Source organism: Microtus ochrogaster, chromosome 1 (assembly GCF_000317375.1).
Source record: "Microtus ochrogaster isolate Prairie Vole_2 chromosome 1, MicOch1.0, whole genome shotgun sequence".
Lineage (NCBI taxonomy): Eukaryota > Metazoa > Chordata > Mammalia > Rodentia > Cricetidae > Microtus > Microtus ochrogaster.
The window spans coordinates 118514030-118521452 of NC_022009.1; positions in this window are offsets into that span (position 1 = coordinate 118514030).

Here is a 7423-nt window from a genome sequence, read left to right on the forward strand (position 1 = left end):
CAGCATAACAAGTTGCTGTAAGACAAAGCACCTCCCCTTGGACTAAGGCTGGACAAGGCAATCCAGTATGAGAAATAGGTTCCCAATAGTCAGTCAAAGCATTAGGGACAGTTCCTGCTCCCATTTTTAGGAGTCCCACAAGTAGACCAAGGTATATAACTGTCACATATATGTAGAGGTCCTAGATCAGTTTGTCGGTTCGAGATCTGTGAGTTCCTATGAGCCAGGTGAGTTGTTTCTGTGCAATTTCTTTTGATGTACTTGACCCTGTGGCCTGTCTAATCCTTCTTCTCTCTCTTTAGGAGGACTCCCTGAGCTAGGTTTAGTACTTGGCTGCGGGTTTCTGCATCTGCTTCCTTCAGTTACTGGATGAAGGCTCTCTAACGACAGATGGGGTTGTCACCAATCTGATCACAGGAGATGGCCACTATGGCTAGGAGCCTTAGCTAGGGTCCGCCTTGTAGATTCGCAGAAGTTTCCCCTGCCTCAAGTTTCTCCTTGACCCTGAAATGCACCCCCACACACACACACTTTGAGTTATCTCCTTCTGCACTCTTCCCCCCTCCCCACCCCTCCAACCAGATACCTCAAGTTCCCATCCCCCACCCGCCTGGGAGATCTCTTTTATTTGCCCTTCACTGGGAAATTCATGTATCCCCCCCACACACACCTTGGGTTCTCCTGGTTTCTTAGCCTCTCTGGATTCGTGGATTCAGCTAATGTCACGTGTGAGTGAGTACTTACTCTGTTTGTCTTTCTGGATCTGGGTTAGCTCACTCAGGATGATTTTCCCCAATTCCATCCATTTTCATGCAAATTTTCTGATGTCATTGTTTTTAACACCTGAGTAATATTCCATTGTGTAAATGTACCCCGTTTTTTTTTCCATCCATTCTTTGATTGAGGGGCATCTAGATTGCTTCCAGTTTCTGGTTATTACAATTAATGTTGCTATGAACATAGTTGGGCAAGTGTGCTTCTGGTCTGATTGAGCATCCTTTGGGTACATGTCCAAGAATTGCATAGCTAGACCTTGAGATAGATTGATTCTCAATTTTATGAGAAATTGCCATATTGATTTCCAAAGTAACTGTACAAATTTGCACTTCCATCAACGATGAAGGAATGCTTTCCTTGCTTTTTTCCTATTTCCATGTTTTTCAAAGCTTAGAAAGCACATCTTTTTGTTTAATAGAAGTAGCAATTTCTAAATATCAAATGTAGTTTAGTATAAGGACAGAAACATCTTTTTTTGGATGTAAGTTCTATTAAATCTCAGTACAATTTATTAGATTTTGTCATGGCTTTTAAGGGCAGAGACCCAAAATGTTATTCCTATAACTGGTTATTATCATCATGATTTATCTCTATTCAGAGCATTAAAAAGATATTTTTTTTCTAGAAAAGTGCTCTGGCCCCATGCCATTTTAATATCATGTTAACATCACCTAGTCTCAATAGGCTTCATGCCTTCATACAGAATACAATGTGCTTTAGGTACATATAAAGTATTAATAGCTTACCAAACGTAAACTCTTATGCAAATTACGGACACTGAGCATATAGCTGTTCAACCTGTTGTTCATATTTAGGTAAAAGGTATTCACTATTCATATTAGAAATATTTTACATACTATATAATACAAAAACTAATAATATAGGAGACCCTTGTTGCTTAATTCATGGACATAAGGAACAAATATGAATTTATGCTTATACTCACATGAAATTATCAAATTCAAGCAAATAGATACATGTTAGTCCATTTGTTCTGAGGAATGATAGCCCCCTACCTCCCAAAATAAAAATAATGACAAAGCCATTAACTACTAAGTAGAAGGATATATGGTGCCTTTCCCATGAATTTATAAGAATTATAATTCATAAGGCATATCACACCACCACCTTTTAGAAGTGAAAGTCATATTGGTGAAAAAATGTTGATTTCCTGTTTTCACAAGAATTACCTGTTCAATGACTAGATATATTTTCTTAACTTTTAAAACCATTGCCTGTCCAAAACACATTATGAAAAAGTCTTTGTACCTTCTTCTCTTAGCAAATTACCATAGATCAATATAGAAAATGCTTTTCTTGTGAGAGGAGACACATTCATAAAGATAGAATGAATTCCAGCATGCCCTACTCTTTCCAAGCGGGGCTTCTGTACATCTTTGTCTCTGATCTTTCCATGTGTAATTCCCTCCAGATCTACCATCTGCACATGATGAGACATGTAAAGTCTCACTAAGAGCTGTGACGCTCAAGTCGCATCCAGATGTGGGGGCAAGTGCCCACAGATGACTCAGACATTGGGATGTTCTGAGTGTAACTGGCATTGATTTAGTGGCTGCAGAATTCGAGACTGCGTGATCCTTTGTAGATCAGTGGTTGGCATATGTGTAACTTCTCTCCAACTCTTTTCTTTCTTTTTCTTTTTTGTTCTAGAACTAAATAAAGCTTTAGGATGGGAAGTCCTTCATACTGTCATTCTTGTCTACAAAGTTGTCTCCCGGGACTCCTTGTATATGTTGGTCCTCAGATCTGCCCAGTAGCAAATATTCTGTTTTTACAGAATCAGAGTAGATAGGAGAAAGAATAAATTGGATATGAGCACAGCTGCCTGGGTGTGATGACTGATTTTCTATATCTGCTTGGCTGAGACAATCTGTTTGAGATGTTTCGTTATAAAGTTTTCAGATGAGATTAACATTTAATGGGTGGATTTGGATTTCAATAATCCTTCATAAAATAAGTAAACTTCATCCAGTAAGGTGAAGATTTGAACAGAATAAGATTAATGCTCTTCTCTGGATATTTAGGATATAATTTTGCCTACAGACAGAGTCCTATCTGGAACTGCTTTGTATATTCTTCTTTTCATTGAGGCTCACCTCTCTCCTCTTCTTTCCTCTCCTCCCCTCATGGCTCCCTCTCTCCTTCCTTGTCTTTGTGTGTGTGCTTTTTTTAATATTTATTTATTATGTATACAATATTCTGTCTGTGTGTATGTCTGCAGGCCAGAAGAGGGCACCAGACCTCATTCCAGATGGTTGTGAGCTACCATGTGGTTGCCGGGAATTGAACTCAGGACCTTTGGAAGAGCAGACAATGCTCTTAACCACTGAGCCATCTCTCCAGCCCCCGCTCTCCTTCCTTATCCTCTTTCTTCTTCCCTTCATTTTCTGTCATTTTTGGTCCCGATTTTGAGGAGAATCTCGACTAATACACAAGACACAAGTAATTAGCTCAATGTATATACATTTGGCTTCTGCTTTTTACAAGCTCTATCCAAAATGTGGTCCTCGTTACTTACTGTTGTTATTTCAAGGCTCTGACTCTTCTAGCGAAGCCTTCTCTGTCTTCTTCTGTAATTCAGTTATCCTGCATGTCAGAGTCCAGCCACTTCTGACTTCTGACACTTACAAGATCTAATTCAGAAAAGAAAAGTCCTCAAGTTCTTAATCATTTCTTATTGAAACCTTAGCTTCTCAAATCTTTTTGCTATGTACTTTTGAAAGCCAAATCTGGACAATGTCTTTTTTTGTTCTGTTTTTTTATCTTCCTCTATTTAAAATAAATTTATTTTGTGTATCTATGCTTAGAAAGCCAATGCCAATGCCAAATGATGACTTTTTTTTGTTTTGGTTTTTATCTTTTTTACTTTAAGAATCAATAGATATTTGTGAATCTACACTTAGAGAGCCAGAGGCAAAAGAAACCATGAGAAGAAGTTTTAAAATTGAGATAATATTTCTAAATATTGTCATTCTACAAGACAATACCATAAAGCAGTATTATCAGTCCTGATTTGGGATACAATTATCCAGATCTGAAAAAGCTAAGAAACGTATAACCCAACTGTAAAATCAGTCTGATTTGATTGGTGTAAGGTTCAGGTAATATTATTTTTGCTATTTTGCTAAATGAGGTTATCCTCATTTATGAGAGACCAGACACTGGAATCCCTTGATATGTAAGGAAAGACATTGCAATGGCCTCTCCTGTGCGGTGTTACTGGAAGTAGTCACCTAGGTCTTTGAGACCCAGACTTTCAGCCTGCTCATATGAAGAACAAGAAAGTAAATTTCAATGTCTTCAATAAACTTTCCACCACTAACATTCTGGAAATTGGTTGCTGTGAGAACTAAAGGAGAGACTGGAATAATTGTTGATAAGAATATATACACACTATACACATGGAAAGAGAGAAAGTCAGTCTATTCAAACAATTAAGATACCTGCTCTGTGCTGTGTTGATATGGAATTACTATAAGAACCCAGAGGTCTTTTCATGTGATGGTTTTTCATTTACTAGGTTTACTAGACACCACATCAACTTAGAAGTAGTGCTATAGACTACCCCACTCCCTCAGGCACTGGCTAAGCTCAGGGAGATGCATTCTAATGATGTCATTTTAAAATTATGTCTCCAAAGGAGTGAAAAACATATTGAGCACTCCCTAGTAGAGCAGACTGGGGTCAGAATGTTGCTTAAATACTGTGTGTGGGAACTTTATTGTCATGTGAAAGTATTAAGAGATAAGACTTTCAAGTGGTAATAAAACCATGGATGTATAGAATTAGGATAAAGAATAGGTTCTATTGATGCTCTTGAGGTTTGAGGAATAGCATGGGTTTTGGAAAATGTTCAGACTAATTTTGAAATGGTGCCTTTGGAGAACCCAAAAGAGAAATTAAAGAAAGCTAGAAATGTCAAGAAACTTCTAGAAAGTGATAAAAACTTAAATATAAGTGGGTGAGATAAGGAGATAAATATAATTCAACATATGGATTAAGTGAAGAAAAAAACGAACATGGTCATATTATTAGATGCCAAAAAAAAGTCTTCGACTAAATCAAACATCCCTTTATAATAAAGACAGGTTACTGAAAGCCCATTGCTAACAACAAATTAAATGGAGAAAAATTCAAAGCAATTTCACTAAAATCAGAGACAAGATAGGAGTGAGAAGCTCAAGCTCAGCTGTGCTGTGTAAGAACCACACAAAGAGAGCACACCCGGGCCTCACATCATTTTTCTCGAGGTCACAGAAAGCCACACCCTATCTTGGTTCCACTGCTTAAAGATAATGGTTGGCAAAGATTCCCTGTCATCTCCATACCTATTCAATATAGGACCTGAAGTCCTAGCTAGAGTAATAAGACGATTGAAGAAAATCAAGAGGATTAAATTGGAAAGGAAGAATTCAAAGTATCATTAATTGCAGATGATATCATAGTAGATAGACATAAGTCATCCTAAAAATTCCCCTGGGAAACTCCTACAGCTAATAAATAAATAAACATTTACAGCAAAGATTCTGGGAAAAAAACTAACTCACAAAAATCAGTACCCTTCTCATCTACAAGTAGACTGCAAAAAAAATAAGAAAAATGATACCTTCTACAATAGCCTCAAAAATATAGGAAGTAAAAGACCTGTATAATCCAAACTACAATAGGTCAAAGAAAAAAACTGAAGAAATAGGAAACTGGGAAGATCTCTCACACACAATCATCAACAAGATTACCTTAGTAAAAGTTGTTCTCCAACCAAAAGCAATGTACAAATTCAATGCAATCCCCATAAAACTTCCACTACAGTTCTTCACAGATCTCATTAGGACAATTTTCAGTTTCATATAGAAACATAAAAACCCTAATACAATCTTTAATAATAAAAGATCTGCTGGAGGTATCTCCATGCCAGATCTCCAATTGTTCTACAAAGCTATAGCATAAAAGCAGACACATTGATCATTGGACTCAATTGAAGACCTAGACACAAATCTATACATATATGAACATCTGGATTTTTTTTGAATTTTCGAGACAGGGTTTCTCCGTAGCTTTTGGTTCCTGTCCTGGAACTAGCTCTTATAGAACAGGCTGGCCTCAAACTCACAGAGATCCGCCTGCCTCTTCCTCCTGAGTGCTGGGATTAAAGGTGTGTGCCACCACCGCCTGGTGAACACCTGAATTTTTATAAAGGAACCAGAAATATACACTGGAAACAAGATAGCATTTTCAACAAGTGATGCTGGCCAAAGAGGATGACTGCATGTAGAGAAAACACAAGTAAATCCATACTAATCTCCCTGCACAAAACTCACCTGCTGATGTATTAAAAACCTCAATGTAAAACCAGATGCATTGAACTCAATAAAAAGAAAGTGGGAAATAGTCTTAAATTGATTGGTGAATAAAAAGACTTTTTGTACAAAACACTTTTAGTGTAGGCACTAAGATCAACAACTAATGTATTGGACTTCATGAAGCTAAAAAGCTTCTACATAGCAAAGGACACCAAACTATAGAATGGGAAAAGATATTTACCAACTACCCATTTGATAGAGAATTAATATCTAAAATACACAAAGAACTAAAAAAATGTTATCAAGAAAACAACCCAATTTAATAAGTGATACAGGTCTCAACAGAGAATTTTCAGAGGATTTCAAAAGTCTGAAAAGCATTTAAAGACATGGTCTACATCCTTAGCCACCAGAAAAATGTAAACCAAAACTTCTTTGAGATTTCGTCCTTCACCTGTCTGAATAGTTAAGATCAATAGAACAAATGACAGTATATGCTGGTGAGGATATGAAGAAGAAAACTAATCCTTTGCTGGTGGGAGTGCAAACCTGTACAGCTACCAAAAAAGCACAGATGTACCTCAATGAAGGCGTAAATCACAGACAATCCCACACCAGTTTGGAATTAGATTATTAGAGAGGTTATTTATTTTAAGGGGGAAAAACTTACAGATGACCGTCCCAGACAACAGCCCTCTGCGCAATCAGGAATGAAGCCTACTCGCCAGAAGCAGAGCCGGAAGCCAGAGCGAGTGCAGAGGGAAGTGGCTGCTTTTTTAAATGGAGAGAGACCACGCCCCCAGTGGGCTGGTATCTCAGCGCCTATTGGCTGAAGGAGTGGAAGGAGCTCCTGCAACACCTCCCCTTTTTGTTTAAGTAAGTTCTAAACCTACTATGAAATTATATACAATAAGTACAAATATCCTATTCTAACTAGCTTAAGTCTTGTATAATAAATAACTTGGCCAAGTCATCAACCCCATCGAAGATCTGAGAAGGGAAATAATGTTATGTAACAAATCACAGAGACAACTAGCTACCTGGGCAATCGCCAAAGGTCACGTTTGCAGCGTTGAAGCAACCAACTTTTGATGGCGGATCAAATTAATTCAGGCCAATTGGTATAATATAAAACCAACTTTAATATAAAGGAGCACTCACGCAACCGAAGTTCCAGCGATGCCCAGAAATAGGAGCCAGGAAGAAGGGGGTCACCAGCGTTTGTGCACCCCAATTTATAGAGATTTTCCCGAGGCCGTCCCGCCCCCAAAGGGCGGGCTCTCTCTACATCTCCCCTTTTTTGTCTAAATAAGACAGAACTAAAC